General features: G+C 44.7%; 1 protein-coding gene across 1 annotated transcript in view; it reads right to left on the bottom strand.

Moving 5' to 3' along the window:
* The window catches only part of EIF2AK3 (eukaryotic translation initiation factor 2 alpha kinase 3), a 40,430-nt gene extending 30,296 nt beyond the window's left edge, over window positions 1-10,134 (bottom strand). Inside the window, exons 1-2 of the mRNA XM_032186661.1 lie at window positions 10,053-10,134; window positions 4,903-5,032 (exon numbers count right to left, since the gene is read on the bottom strand). The gene's annotated coding sequence lies outside the window, so the exon portion shown is untranslated. The remainder of the gene's footprint in view (window positions 1-4,902; window positions 5,033-10,052) is intronic.
* Window positions 10,135-16,833: the final 6,699 nt, after the last annotated feature.

Consider the following 16,833-nt stretch of genomic DNA (forward strand, 5'->3'; position numbering starts at 1 on the left):
TCCAAACAACTAAAATTATGCTGCTTCACCTGCAAGGAAATAGATTTTCACCAAATTAGTCATCTCAATACCAAGTCCATTGATTTAAATACTCTGCCCGCTTGAACTAAGTGGAGATTTGGGGATTTGCAACTGGTTACAACACAGCAGGGATCGAAGATAATTTTGCAGCATCACTAGAAACTTAGAACATTAGTTTTCTTTGCTTTCTGGAGCAAAATTTTGCCGTAGTTTTGCATGCTAAGGCACAGAGAACCAACTTCTTATTCCGTGCATACAGAAGTCAGACCTCACCACCCAGCATTTGCTCCTTCAAGCAGTCTTCCAAGTGCTAAGCAGAACAGACTGCTTCTGCTGCTGTGCCCCACGCCAGCTGTTTTAAGATGCATAAATACATTTAAAATTCAGATTAACCCTAGTGAGTGATGCAGATTCATTTGTTTGTAAGCAAAGAGCCGGTAAGTACAGAGAAAGGCATTTTCTCAGTGTGTGTGTAGCTTGAGATGCACCTCCATTTGTTCTCACCAGTGACTGCTGGGAAAGCCAGAATGGATTTGTACAGGTTTGCTAGAAATTCCTAATATTCAGCACCGTAGTCAAAAGCTGCTATAATAACCCTTGAAGTGAAAGCACTTGAACAAGTATGACTGACAGTCCTAAGTACTCCCCACCCATGCCGCAAACAACCACAGCTCAGCTTGCCATTGGATGGTATTTACAGGCAATGACTTAATTGAAAAACTAACCAAAGTAGAGAACCACGGGCCAAACAAAAACCTCCGTTTTATTCAGGCTAAAATGCTGCTGCAGGGGTGCCTTAAGTGGTGGGTGTGATTTTCCTGAAGCTGATGTCACAAGATTTCTCTCTCAATGAGACAGTTCAATTATTCCCCCGCCCCTAACCTCTGGGAGGGCACATAAAAGAGAACCCAGAAATCACAAGTCAACATCCCCTGAGGGCGCGTTGACCTCCTGTCTTGCCCTGACCTGCTGCAGTGTGGGTTTTGCCATTTCTTCTGCCCTGAAATGTAAGAGTCCAAAGGATGAGAGTTGTTCAATTTCTTCCTGTGCTCCCAAAGCAACCCAGGACACTTTTTGACCCTTCTCTGGCCACGACTGGGTGCAGCAGTTGCTTTATCCAACACGCAGCAAAGTCCAGGCAGATAATGCCTTAAAGGGATTCCCAGATGCCTGGACGCTTCACTGCAGAAATTCCTATTTCTTTCGTAGAATCAAAACATGGAAAAAATTAAAGTGTTTGTGATGCAGATAAAGAAAACAAAACACTCATATTGTAAATTAAAGCCTGTGTAATTAGCAGAGCTTTGGAGACTTTGAAATCTTCCCCAGTTGCCTGCTCTAAGCATCACCCTGTCCTCTCCAAAGGGTAAAAAAAAGAACAAAAGGCTTGAGATATCTATGGATGCTCTTTGCCTACAGTGCAATTACTTTTCAGCTGACTTCAGAATAAAACTTCTCTGTATCTCCACGTTTCTCTGAAGGAAAATAATAATCCTGGGCTATCCCACAAGAAACTGCCACTTAAGTGCAAAAAAAGAAAGAAATCTCCCAGATCCCTAAGGCTGTAGAAAAGCTTATTGAGTTGCTACGCTAAGAGCTTTTAGAAAATAAGGATGCTGATGAATTTTACAACAATACACAACCTAAATTATTTCATTTTTTTCCAGTAGGATGTTCACTGTGACTCCTACGGATGTCAGGCTGGTGGACCTGACTTCTCATTTTGTCCCATGGTCCCAAACCTCTCAAATAAGGAAGTGAGGTTCTTACTCAGGGATTAGTCTGTAACAAGAGACTTACAAGCCAAGGCAGTTTTACCCAGTATATACGATTTGAGCCACCCTGCCAGGCTGAACTCCCTTCAGCATCCCTGACAGTGCACAAAAAAGTGTCAGCCATGAATGTATTTTTAAGCTGTTACTCTCACATCATCACCATCAAGTATCCTACTTGTTTTTCTCCTATCTCATCACACAGAAGAAAACAAGCTACCAGCTTTTTCACAGCAGTGTCTTTACAGATTATCCATCTTGCAGAAGGCTTTTTTTAATGTCTCTCATTTCTCCTCCAGCCTCTGACAGGTCATGCACACCTCTACTGGCCAGTGATTTCAATATAGGGGCAAGCTTACACCTAAACTTCTTTCATGGTATAACAGAGGGAAGTAAGAAGCCCATTAAGCAATTTAGTATTAAGCTATGCAGGTAAAAGAGCATGTCACCCTTGTTAGGAAGAGACAGCAGTCTCGATGATGTGTATAAACCCTTTCTGCTGCTTGAGACAGCCCTCTATTTTGACATGCTGATTCTCCCAGATGTATTCTTTAAGTACAGACAATATATTCAGTACAAAGTTTAAATTTAAAGAGTAAACAATTGTTTGCATTAGAAGTGCACTTTTGGAAAAGGTGAGTGTCCATGACCTTACCCTAAACTTCAGGGAGCAATCTTTATGTGCAAGTAGCAATGAATCTTGAAGTCACACAGGGAAATAGTTTTTAAATTTTAATGCACAAGGCAAACGTGGTCCCAGATGTTTTCAGCACTGGCACCCTGACCAGGGTTGTATACCCTGGAGCTTAGAGCCAAAGAAAGAATGTTACTATTGCAGTTACCCAAACAATTAGTGGTTCAACAGACTTCCCTTTCTAATTGATCTGTTCACATAACAAATGATGAACATCTCTCTTGTCAGCATCTTAAGAACTAGTTTCAAGATCTGAAGTGTTTGACAGAGCTGCTGGAACATTTGAAATTTTACTACCTCACTTTTCTAATTAACACATGAGCTTCAGATAGTCAAGTTGACATTTTACAGTTAAGCAGAGGAAGTAACTATAGCTCTATTAAACACTCAAGTTTGAATTCCTAATGCCTTTTCTTAAAAGGCATTCGGAAATTGATTTCATGCTTTTGCACCAAGACTTGGAATTAGAGTTCATTGCACTCTCAGCCAAAATAGTTAAAAATTAAAAAAATCCAAAGAATTAAGACATAGCAGCAAACACTTCCCTCATCCTGAAGAAACACAACACGACTCCAAGTGTAACACAGAAGGAATTTCTCACCTGCCATTTCTTGCAAGATGTAGGTTAACAGCTTACATAATGATACTCTTATGCAGAATATAATATTGTGGTTGCAGGCACAGAGAACTCCTCTACCTCAAAAATGTTGGAAGAGGAAGAAAAAGCCTCAATAGTTACTTTGAGAGAGTAAAAATATACACCACATGCCCAAATCAGAAAGGAAACACTGAACTGGAGACAGACTTTTAGACCTTAATGAATTTAATATATTGCATGAACAAAGGACAATTTATGCTGTTGAGGCACCAACCTTTTGTTTCTAAGGTCACATCACAAAAAAATCATAATGCAAAAAGATCACAATCCTGGCCAGACCTGTTCAGTCACAAAAATCTGGATTTGCAAGAACACTTCCGTGATAATAAATGTTTGAATTCTTGAAATCTTTGAGAATCTGGGATCACATCTTGATTTGTAATGTGAAATTAAGTTTGTATTTGCATAGATTTCAAGTGTTTGTTTTATACATGGCTGTTTTGTTTTCATTGACCTCATCTCAAACTGTTCAGAGCAACGGGTAACAGACAAGTATTTCAAGTTCCTAGTATTGAAATTATTTGTGAAGAACAGTTCCTGGCAGATACTTTCCTCTTTATGGAGCTCTTTACAATTTTTATAGTCCTTTCAATTCTGCTTTAAAACAGTTTCACTAAAGTTCTTGCTTTTTCTTTAAAAAAATTGAAAAAAGTATCTGAGCAAGCATCAAGAAGTTGCATCCATAAGTAAAATTCTCTCTCAGAAATAAGGGAACAGAAGTCAACGTTCATGTTAATAAGCATCTCTGATCACAAAAGTAATAGCTCTCACCTTTTGCTACCACAGCATCAAACTAAATCTTTCAGTAGACTGTTTCTGTATAAAGAAGAGGTCACAAAGCAGACAGGACCACAGAAACGCAAGCAAGATGCTCATACAGTCTGAAAACACTTCTTCAACTTTCATTCTCTCTTGTTCATGGTAAAGAACTCAGATATAGGACTGGTTATCAAATCCAACCATTCTTGATAGTGAAGGACCACGCAGCTTGCCAACATCACAGACTACCTCAGAGTTGGTGTATTTTTTCTTCCTAATTGTAGGAGTGAATGACTCATGGATATCACTTCAAGGCAGGAAGTAAAAAAAGAACAGAAAACCACCTTCCTTCTAATTTCTAACTTAAGTTTATTCAAAACTGATGGAAATACAACCAGTGATGGTGGAAATGGCACCAAACAAGAAATTTTACCACCTGATTTTCCTCGTTACAGCTCATCCACAGGAAATGATGCAACCTTTCTCCACTCCATACTTCAGGGTGACCTTCAGTGCTCTATTTCATTGCAAACATTTTATAGGCAGCCTGCTTATCTAGTATAAGAAATCTTTTGTTCATTTGCTAAGTCACAAGGACTTTTGCTTTTGTTGAAGGGGAAAAAAAAGATGTCAGCACTTGCCAAAACACACCGTGGTAATACAAAGCAGATGATCCTTCCGTTTGCTTCAATTTACAAGTAACTCGTTTCCAATCAGCAACTGCACACAATTCCCAAACCTGGTTACATCATCTAGTTTGATAGTTGTCACATATGTCAATGCCAGGACTACAATGCTGACTCTAGTTTGAAACGGAAACATGATGTAAATGCCCCAAAAAAAGTTTGAGAATAGTTGTTTTGAAAATAGTTGTCAGACTTTGTCCATACTGAGTTTGCTGCAGTACCTAACATCCGTTAAACATGGGAGAAACAGCACTCTGTTTATCATAGGAAATTAATTTTAAAAAGATTGTCAGGAGAGAGATAAAGCCTTACCTCTGGTTTACTAAGGCTGGATGATACCAGAGAACCTGACCCGACATCTAGATCCCACTGTTTCCTCCCACTGTTTTCTGGGTCCAGCGCAGCAATCCGTCCATCCAAAGTGCTGATAATTACTAGAGACCTGCAAGGGGAAATATTCACAGTAAGAGCTCCAGCAATAGGTCATTTATTGGTTAGCTGTTTTCTATAGTTGGAAACCCACTGCATTAAATACAAAGTCAATATATGCCACAAAACAGGGTTTGATAGTTCTACCCTGACCAATGACGGAGAATAGAGAAGTTGAAGTCTGGGGCTGGATATCAACCAAGTTCACATGCTGTAAGATGCTTTCAGAGTTCAGTTCCAGAGGGAGAGAGCTGATTTCTTGCTCTCACATACACGTGTTGCCATTGCAACAGTGGATGAGATCTTCCTCTTTTCAGGAATTTGTAAGCACAGCACAGACCCTATTCATTCCACAATGATCTTCAACATCCAAACAACCCAAACCTGAAATGATTAACCAAGCACGTATATAAAGTCACACCTAAGTAAGTTTTCATTGCTTCTGGATGAAACACTGATATCCTTGAAGGCATTTAACAGCATCTCGTAATAAAACAGGTCTTACCCAAGAAACACTCAGGACACAACGAACAACATCCAGCCACTACAGACAACAAAGCAAGCAAACTGCCTTATGCCACTTCTGCTTTAAGGAGCCTGTGCAGGAACACACGGCAACAGCAAGCTTGCTCTTGGTTTCTGCAGAACCCGAAGCTTATCCGTTTTCTGACATAGCAGTACAATCAGAATAAGCATTTCTGATCGGGCTAGAATTCAAGCATTATTTAAAAAAAAAAAAAGTCACACTCCACCCACAATGAATGACCAGTGAGAAAACACTGACAAGGCACTTTTGAAGGGCCTTTTTTTCCCTTGAAAGTTGTTTCGCTCTGACCTGAAAAGGCAGAGGATGTGTAGGCAGCTGGGGCTTGCTGCAAGCTCACCAAGTTTCAAAGGCTGTAGGAGCAGAGCTCGGTCACTTTACAGACTGCTTGCACCAAGGGGGGGCTGGATTTACTGACCCAGAAGGACTTTTTATAGACAGGGCTTTCAGGGAGAATAAGGAGCTGTGCAAATAAGCCTGATGAGCAGATTGCAGGGGAGGAGGGGATGGCAGTGCTCATTCAGAGAAGCAAAAGAAGTGGGAAACAATGAGGGTCACCAAATCACTGTGCAGAACTCCAACCAGATACATTCACTTGGCCAAGGTTACCAGTGCAGTAAGCTGAAGTTTAGAGGGGAATTCATGGGGGCTGGCATTTTTCTTTAAAGAGGAAAAGCTAAAATCATGATCTTAAAAACACATTCAAGGGCAGCAACTTACACCACCTACAAAGGTCATCTAAAATATTGCAGTTTTAGATGTAAAAGTAACCCACGCATGTTTATAGGGACCCTATGCTGTACTATGGGCACTATATTATTAATAGAAAATTAAATACACCTTCAGCCTGTACCAGCAATAGTGCTGCAGCCCTCCTTTCTGGAGGTGGCCACGCATCACATTCCTCCAATCTGCCCAGTTTAAGGAACTCCTTGAAGAGTGCCACTTGTGCAAACATTTAGACAGAATACGTGAGTTTTTATAAACCGAGTACACTTCATTATTCCACCCGTGCAGAAACCAAGACCAGGTTAATAACCAACCTGGCTGCAGACTATCTGTTCCCAAGCAGTGTCAACAAGGGCTCACACACCAGTGGCCTTGGACACACATTTAACAGGATCTGTTTGCGTTATGCTACAACGATTTATCCAGAGCCCTCTGGCATGGCAGAAAAATATTATTCCAAGTGGATCTACTTAAGTTTTATGTTGATCCAGCTGACAACTTGGTTATAAAAAAGGTGGAAACACAGCTAGAACAGAGGGAATCTTGGCAGCAATGCTGCAGAGAAGACAAACCCTAACATAACATGGCAAAATGTTTCCTACCGACCTTCTCCCATTGGTTTTCTTGTTTTATCCCTCAAATAAGGAATATTTTATGCCTTTGTGCCTTACCTTTTCATATCAGCTTTCCTCACCAGATGCAAACTGCAGCCTTCCCTGGGAGTTCTCGTATTGAAGCCCTGCCACCCAACAGAGCAGCTTCTGAATGACCTCGAGTCACTCAAATCAGTGCAACTGCTCCTAAGTTTTTAAGTTTAGCTGATTAGAAATGGAAAATAGAAAATAAACATGCCTTTGGAGGGAACTTTCGTACCAACGGTACACACCCCTCGTAAACTGGGTGACCAACTCTTGCTGTGTACCCAAAATATCCCCCTTGGACTTGGTGGACTTCATTTCACAACCTCCACTTCCAGAGCAAACGCCTGGGTGAGACACAGGGCCAGGACCAAGCCAGCCAGACCCTCTGGGCTAAATTTTGCAGCTGGCTACCTTTAGACCTGCAGCTAGGTGCAAGAAAAACATGTTTCTGCCTTTCTTTTTTTTTTTAAATGAGTAACTCATTTTAAACAAAACAGTTGCATTTCTGGTCCAATCTTTGTCTTGCTCTTCAACAATATTCCTGTCTGTCACAAAAAAAAAAAGCTAAAGATTCCTTGGTTACTTACTCTGTTTCTTTGTAAATTAAAATTTAAGTAAGTTCTCCCCATCTCTGACCAACTTCAGCAACTTAAAATCCTGGTACTTGAACTCTAGTTGGTTTAATATTCCTGATTTGTCTACCTGTGCCCTCCTCAGACCAGTAATGCAACGCTCAGCTTGTGCTGCATTTTCTCACTAGCACATTTGCTAAGTTTCTCCCTTATCTCTGTGCAATTCCACTGCTTGTTGCTTTGAGCACTGACAGTACAAAGCGATGTCAAGAAAAAGATGTTCCCATCTTTTGGGTATTCTGGTCAAGCACTAGATTAATACATTCTGATAAACCCAATTTAGGTGACTTCAAAAAAACCATTCATTTGAAAAAAGGTGAAAGCCACTTGCTTTTTGTCACCCTTTTGTGACATCTTAGGGTAACCATAATATGTAACACCAAATTCTTATACACACCAGCAGCATATGGCTAAGTGAGAAGTTATTCAAGAATAAAGACCCATGTTTTAGGAACTGTTACTGGTTCCAGACATTAGGACTGTAACCGCAATTATAAACATGAAAATGAAACAGCAATTTTCTTGATGCATCTTCAGGACACAATCAACACACTGCAAGGAAAGACATTTCCTCATCAGCTCCGATTTTGGGTGAGCCTGATGAACTTTATTACCCTCTGCAAAACCAGACCTTATCACTGGTGGTATCAGCACCACCTCCTGCCTGAGGCAGCGCTTACAGACTGCAAGAAGCCCAAAGCAGCACTGTAAGAGTTTCCTGAGACTCCCACCAAGGCAGACCTCTATTTTGCATACCGTCCCACACAAAACACCAACTGCCCAACCTGAGGTCAAAGGTAAAAAGGCCAAAACCCACAACCAGGGTGTTAAGGGAGCCAAACAGCAACACGGCTGCAAGTATAGCAAGGTAATTGGTGAAAATAAACCAGGAGCCACTAGTGAGTGAATCACATCCCATACTAGTAGGTAAGGGAAAAAAAAAAAAAACAAAAAAAAACACCAGCATTACAATAGTCTCCACAAGCCTGGATGAAATGAAAAAAACACAACAGAATCACTCCTAACTCCAAAGCAGGCAATGAGTTGAACTCCAGGGTGCGTGGAGCAGGCACCTGGTAAGCAAACATCTGTAAAAACACACACAGCTTTACCTTGTCTTCAGCTGGTGCTCCAGAACATGTGAGGAACCAGTAACGGGGCAGAAAATCCCTTCTGGGCTCTTACAGGTGGCCCCAGCAGCAGGATTAAAGCAAGGGAGCAGCACAGCACATACAAATAGCTGTAATCGCAGCTGCTGACAGACTGTGCTAATGCTATACAGCCACGTTTTATTTGTACTTTGTCAGTATGAAAAAGTGTATGTTTTCTTTCCCCACACAGCATCTATAAATAACCGCCACAGTTGAATGAAAGTCTGCTTTCTTCCCAATTCCTAGCCCCTGCCACTCACGACACGAGGTTGTTATGGAAGCATATTTATAAAGTTCTCTCCCAGAACTACGCCAAAGAACCTGCTACAAACTTTTCCATCCATTTACAAAAGGCCAGCTCCAGGACTTCAAATCATTGCAAATACAACCCATTTGGAGAAGAGGTGCCCCGAACACAGCTCTGTTCTCCTATACAGAAACTCAACACTCTCATTTACCTACAGAGAGAGGAAAAGGGCCACGCTAACAGGGGAAGATGGAAACAGGACAGGAGGAACACTTATCGGGCTTGTCCGCACACTCCCATTGTACAGAAGATTTGCGTCTATTCAAATGAGTCCTTTTGGTTAGAAAAGAAAGCAGAACTTATCATCACTTAGGTACAACACGTACCACAACTCCTGCTTCATTTAGGAACAAACAACCCCAATATTGGCCTCAAAGTGTATTTGGGGTATTAGCAAGACAGCTACTTGTCAAATCTGAACTCTAAACAGCTATCCCTACTTCAAACCCTGAATGCTTGTAAGTGACGAGCACGGTACCTCGCTAACCACCACCTTTATTTTATTCTGGGAAAGAGAAATTACTCAAAACCACAATAACATTTATTTGCCTACAGCAGAAACAGGTTGTGGGGTGTTTTTTCAGATGGCACTGACCCCATTGTATTATATGGATATTAGGTAGAGGCAGAACAGTTCGCTGGGGTGAGCAGAGATCTCACAAATACAGGTGGGAAAAACCTAAACAGGCACACAGGTAAATAGTACAGAGCTGGTGACGTTCTATTTTAATCCAGCAACAGCAAATTCAACCGAAAGCACTGATCAATGGGAGAAGAGCCACGTTTAACCTCAGGCTTCAGGTATTTGAATGGACACCTTCAGCGTGCGCATTTACCTCTAGTTATGAGGCAGAAATTTAATTTTTTAAGGATTTCCTGAGGCTAAATACATTTAAAAACCGAGAACAACACTTGTGTGCTCTGTGCCCGCTGCCTCCCGTCCTGTCACCCCCCCCCAGCCCCTTAACACCCCCTCAGCCCTTTCACAGCACCTCAGCCACCCGCCCCCCCAACGCCCCCTCAGCCCACCTGCCGCCGCTCCGAGCCTCTCCGCCGCTCCCCTCGGCCTCCTGCTCGTCGTCCTCCACCGTCACCTCCCCGCCGGCCGCCGGCAGAGCGGCGCCGGCCGCCCCCAGCGAGAGGAGGAGGAGCAGGAGGAGCAGCGTGAGGGCGGCCAGGGCGCTGCGGGCCCGCGGGCCCCGCATGGAGGGGCCGCGCCTCGCCCAGCCGCACGCAGCGCCCCCCTCCCTCCCGGCCCGTCCCGCTCCCCACCGCCGCCGCCGCGAAATGGGCGCCCGCCGCCGGCCCGCCCGCCCCGCCACGTCCCGAGGCCCCGCCCCCAATGCAAGAAGAACGGTGATTGGGCGAGAGGAGCGTCGCTCAGCGCGGCGCTGGGTTGTTATTGGTGGGGAGGGCGGAGACGGGGGGAGGGAGGGGGGGTGTTTGTCAACACGGCCGCAGGGCCAATCGGTGGCGCGGCGCTCGGGCCAATCGGGAGTGCATGATTCACCGAGCCGCTCGCTGATTGGCCGAGCCGCCGCGCCACGTGTGTTGCTGAGTGGAGGAGCCGGGACGCGCGGCCCCGCCCCTTCCCGGCTGGGCTGGTGACGTGGCTGTTGCTGCCGTGAGCCGGCAGGGCGGGGCCAGCGGCGCGTACCACGCGGCGGGCGGGACGGGGGGGGATGAGGGGGGGAAGAGGTTGAGAGGGGGCTCCCCCCGGGGGGAGCGGAATGGGCGCGTCCAGGGGGAGGGAGGGGCTGGGGCTGGACCCCGGGGGGGGGAGATGGGGGGGGGCTGAGGGGGCACTGGGGACGTTTGGGGGGGGCACTGAGGGGATTTGTGGGGGGTCTGAGGGGTACTGAGGGGGTACTGGGGGGATGAGGGGAGTTTGGGGAGGTTATTGGGGGTGTCTGGAGAGAATTGAGGGGGTCTAAGGGGGTCCTGAGGGGGTCTAGGGGGGTCTGAGGGGGTACTGAGGGGGTCTAGGGGGTGCTGGGGGAGGTCTGGGGGGTATTGGAGGGGTACTGGGGGGTACTGAGAGGGTCTAGCGGATATTAAGGGGGTACTGAGGGGGTCTGGGGAGCTACTGAAGGGGTACTGAGTGGGTCTGGGGGGTAGTGAGGGGGTCTAGGAGGGAACTGAGGGGGTCTGGGGGCCTTGGGGGATACTGAGAGGGGTCTGGGAGGATAATGAGGAGTACTGAGGGGGATCTGGGGGGTATTGGAGGAGTACTGAGGGGGTATTGAGGGTGTCTGGGGGGTGCTGAGAGGGTTTGGGGGGGTATTAAGGGGGTACTAAAGGGGTACTGAGGGGGTCTAGAAGGGTACTGGGGGCATCTGGGAGGTACTGGGGGTGTCTAGGAGGGTACTGAGGGGGGTTAGGGGGTACTAGGGGGGTCTGGGAGGTACTGGGGGTGTCTAGGAGGGTACTGAGGGGGGTTAGGGGGTACTAGGGGTGTCTGGGAGGTACTGGGGAAGTCTGAGGGGGAACTGAGGGGGTCTGGGGGCCTTGGGGGGTACTGAGGGGGTCTGTAAGGATAATGAGGAGTACTAAGGGGGTCTGAGAGGTACTGAGGGGGTACTGAAGGATAGTGGGGAGAAACTGAGGGGGTTTGGGGGTCTTGGGGGTACTGGGAAGGTCTGAGGAGGGTCTGGGGGGGATAATGAGAAGTACTGAGGGGGTCTGGGGGGTATTGGAGGAGTACTGGAGGGTACTGAGGGGGTATTGGGGGTGTCTGGGGGGTATTGAGGGTGTCTGGGGGGTACTGGGTGGTGCACAGCTTTGTGCCTGGCTGCCTTATCACACAGTCACTTTATCTGGACCTAGCTTTGAAATCGGCTCTCATCATCCTGATTGTGCCGCCTGCCAATGTGGATGTCAACTGCAAATTGTATTAGGAGTGATTTTATCTTTACTTCCAAGTGACTAATGGAAGTATTGATCATGTACGTGTGTAGGACTGATCGGGGAGGGACCCCATTAGAAGTAGCCTTACTCATTGTTTTATAACCAATTCTAAAAAAAATAATACAAGTGGCCAGTGTTTTATATATGCTTAATTGATGTTGCATTACACTGCTTTTCTTTTCATTAACACATGGTGCAGTGTCAAGGAAAAAATATTTGAAAAGTTTATTACACCTCCCAGAAGAAATATATATATATATTTTTTCTTTTTGTCTTCTTGAAGCATGAAATGAGATTTCTATTAGGCCTCTGGCTGCCGTTACTACTTCCTTAATAACTGAGTCGCATACCAATTTTTTTGGTACTTAGCCATTTACTACATCTCGTGCAGCTGCCCTTTCTGAAGACACATACCATCCTGGCACTTTTTTTTAGCTTTCTAGAATTTCAGTAAATATCTAGGTTTACAGAAAGGGAACATAACAGGCATGGGATCTCCACAGCCTGGTTTAGATCTCTCCAGCTGGTTTAGAGCTCCTCGGCCGCAGTTACCGCCAGAAGAGCTTTGCTGGTTACTAATGGACTGAAGTTTATCAAGTCACTGTTAAGTAATTCACCCACGGATCTTCCTGGGTCTTGACAAGCATAGGTCATAAATGTTCAATGAACATTTTGGCATCGTTATTGACATTTTCATCATGTCCAGCTAGTAATGGGCCTGTACCATTACTCGAGTTTTCTGTTATTTTTGCTGTGCACAGCCCTGCCAGCTATGGATTTCCTTTGATGTGCTTCACTTCCAATGACTACTCTGCTTCTCATAACTTCCCATTTATACCAACGCTTTTTGGTTTCCTGTTTTCCCCATTTGGGCTATTTATTTTTTCATTTTTCATCACTCTCTCTCCGGTCTGCTAGTAACACAGGAATGGCCACAGTATTTTCCTCCTTGATTTTGGAGTCATCACTCTTTGACCATCGTTCTTTTGACTCAGTGAACTCCTTCTGAAGAGCTTATAATTGTTATTCATGAACTCCTACCTATTTTTTTCTTCCTGCGTGCACTCTGATGAGTTGAAAAAATAGCTCAATTAAAGCACCAGATGTATGCAGAGTCAGGTCACAAATGCTCCTTTCCAGACAACCACTGACTTGGAATACAGAGAATTTTTTTTTTTGGCATCATTCATTACACTCCAGTCCAAAAGAGTTTACCTTGTGCCGCGTGCCAAGCGGCTCGTGTTAGAATATTGTCATTTTTAGTAACTCAAATGACACTTTATTATTACATCCATATGGTCTTTTGCTAATATTTTCTTTATTTAGATAACTCTTCTTTCTTGAGTGTCTACCCCTTCATATGTTTATAAAGAGTAATCAAATTCCGTCTGTTTTGCTAGGCAAACCAAGCCAAAGGCTTTTATTCTTCCCTTACACTTTTGGCTCTCTGTTCCCCCGTTCATCTCACTAGCCCTCCCCTGCACCTGTTCCCATTTAAATTAACATTTCTTGCATAGCAGTGCTTTCAACAGTCACGTTGAAGGGTAACTCTAATGTATTTAAATTTAAAACTCCATTGTATTTATAGATTGTGCCCAAAATTTTAGCATTGTGTTACGCTTTTTGCAGGAAACTCTTTATTTTCCCACCAGTTATTCCAGTGGCTTAGAAACAAATACTCAACAGCCACAGACACCAGCACATTTCAGGGTATCTAAATGCTTCCTTCACAACAAGACTTGCACTTCTACCTTTGTGCTGATTCAGGAGGGTTTATTACACTTAAGGCAAAACAGTAACAGCCTTGTGCAAGTGTCCCCATCACACCCACGAGCATTAACTCATTTTCTCACGTTACTCCTGTCCCACCCAGATCAGAAGTCTGCCAATTCCTGCTTTTTGTGTTAAGGGGTCCAACAGTTTGCAGGTGAGTCTATGTTTTCTTCTAAACACCTTACCACTGCAGCATAAGGAGTGATGATCCTAATCCGTTCTCACTTTTCTGTTTTGGAAATTAATTTTTCTATTACATTGGCAATGCTGTTCAGAAATCCTTAAGCCAAACACTGCACTACAACAGTATAAGTTTCTCTCCGTATTAAAATCTTGTGCCAACAAACCCAAACTTCCTGCTTTTTGCAAAGCATGACTCACATGCTCCGTTCTGTTTTGACTGAGTGACATAAGAGATCTATTTCAATCATATGACAATAACTTAAGATCCAACCAGACATTTAGCTGGAAATCAAAGCCTGTACTTGCAGGACGATGGATGTTAATAGGAAGGGTGCTTTACATAACTCCATTTAAGATCTTGCCTGCTTTTCTTGAATAACTTGCTCGCAGAGCAGCCAGGCACAGCAGTGAAAGCCCAGCATGCCACCTTGTGGCTGCCCTGTACCAAGGGCCATTAGTAGTCCCCTGAAAAATGATTTATTTGTAGCCTGCTGTTCCCCCAGGAAAACTCAGGCTCGCAAAATACTGCATATATTGGAATTAGTATATCAGCACCCTTGCTGATATCTTTTATAAGCAGAATAAAGTCAAGCACCAGATCAAACCAGAGGTGGGAAGGGAAGCAGGTGTTATCCAGGAGAAATGCCACCGAACTGCAGTTTGCAGGATAAAAAAATTAGGTAGCAAGAATGTAATTGCTGGGATGTGAGTGGAAGAACAGGCTTGGAGAGCCACTGCCAACCAGAAAAAGAGTTTGCCTGGAAGGATGAATGCTTTAAAATGCTTCCACTTGTTTTCTCCTGCGTGTTTGTGAAGTTTTACCTTTATTGGTTGTATCTTTTTGACTGTTTCACGCCACTTAGGAAATGAATGAGACAGACAGTTGGATAAACACATCTGACACCCTGAGACTGCTGTGCCTTCGCTAGGATTTCACTCAGGTTAGCACACACTTTTGCAATAGGTTTAAGCTGGGCTAAGCCTGTTACAGAAGACGGTCTTACAGCCTTCCCACTGCCTCTTGCTGCCTTCCTCATACAGGCACAAATTCAGGAAAACCACCTCTGATTTTCCTGGTTGTTTTACCTTTCAGAAAAATCAGCTCGTTGCCCACATATGGAAGTAGCAGGAAAAGCTGGCAAATGGATATTTCCCCACCATAGGGTGGGAACACTCCTTTTTGGGGACGGTGCTTAGACTGGAGCAGCTTAAACTAGTTATAAAATTCCCTTTCAGGGAGGTGTTACGTGCTAAGTTTGTCTGAGCCGGTTCAACCTCACACACCTGGCAAGAAGCTGCTCTTTTCACCTGTGTGGCAATCGGTTCAGCACAGGGGCTGGGCAAATGGCAGAGCCAGCAAAATCTGTGTACTCAGGACCCGAATGGATGGTGGGTGACGGGAGTGAGGAGCACAATCTTCCCTTTTGTCAACAGCAAGCTGTTCTCTCTCCTACCCTGTGATTTCCTAACGTGTAATTTCAGCCTCAGATGAAAAATCAGCTCCCAGAATCATGCAGCCACCCTCCCCAGCCCGACGGGCCACGCTTCCCTGCTCATCAGTGTGGCATTTTGCTAGGGTTAACATCCTGCAGTTGCCACCCTGTTCGACAAGGAAAACATTTATTCAAACAAAGCAGGTTCAAACGCCTCCCTCTGTACTGAATGAAGCAGAGAGGATGAGTGTTGGCTCCCAGAGCGGCTTTGACAAGGGGCAAACACAGGCTTGTACAGAATGACTTTGAGCCCTTTGCAAATAGAGCTGGCTGTCACTGAAACTTAGGAAAAATGCATCTCTAAAAGGTCCAGTGCCCTCTTTTTTGTGCACAGGCAAGTCTCAGCACACCCGAAATTGAATATTCTGGGAAAGATCTTCCTGCGCTCACTGGAACTGTGCCTCACTGACCGATTCAGAGAAAATGCTAACAGAAAGCAGCATTATCTGTAAGTGGAAATGTTTGCATTCCTCCGGGCACGTGCACTGCGGGATGTGTTTCAAGCCAAAGCCAGCAGCGGTTGCTTTGAGGCTACAAACATGTTTATCACCTCGTCTTGAACTTCAGCACCAGCACTCCTCACTCAGGCGGGATTTGAGAGGCTCCCGCATGTAAAGGTGGGTTTGCTGATTCAGTGTAAAAACCCCAGGACTGGTTTTTGTTCCAAGCAGAAGTCAAACACTTAGGATGCCGAACGGAGTGACACCCAAACCCAGTCAGCCTCTCCTTCAACATTAAGGCGTTGTGGGAGAACACAGCACTCAGGAGGGATTTCTTTCTGAAATCTAGATTTCATTAGCCATGCGTTTTTGGACTTTAAAACGTGTATCTTGTGGAAAAATCGTTGCCAGCAAACAAAACTCTGGGCTCCTCTGTATAGCAGTCACATGCTCTTAATAGCGAGTCACCTGCTCTGTACAGAAAGGTAAGGCCTCAGCTCACTCCGATAAGCCTGGCTGATGATAATAGAGCCATTGTGGAAATAAGGCCCCATTGTTCAAAGGCTGGCGTGCCTGCCCAGGGAAAACAAAAGGAAACGTTTCTAGCCTTAAAAAATCACAGCGGAATTGCAGGGGTTGGCAGCAGAACAAGTCAGTCATGTGCAGAACTAAAAAAAAAAAATAAAAAGAGTCAACAGCAGCTTTTCTGTTGTGCAAATAAGAAAAGATTCTCCACTCGTTGTGACCTTGTACCTGCAAATCCCAGCTGCCTACATGGGATGGAGCCTGGAAAGGGGTTTTTTTTTTTTTTTTTTTTTTTTTTTTTGTGGTACCAGTGCCTGGCCTCAGCTTGGCTACCAGGTTTGGGCTTGGGATTGTCTAGGGGATGGTGTCAGCAGCTGACAAGCCACGGAAAAGGGGGAAAAAATGCGGAAAAAGTAAAAAAAAAAAAAAAAAAAAAAAAAGGTTTTATGCACTCCCTGATGGCAAACCCCATTGAGTTTTACACTGGGA

Source organism: Aythya fuligula, chromosome 4, assembly GCF_009819795.1.
Source record: "Aythya fuligula isolate bAytFul2 chromosome 4, bAytFul2.pri, whole genome shotgun sequence".
In the NCBI taxonomy this organism is placed as follows: domain Eukaryota; kingdom Metazoa; phylum Chordata; class Aves; order Anseriformes; family Anatidae; genus Aythya; species Aythya fuligula.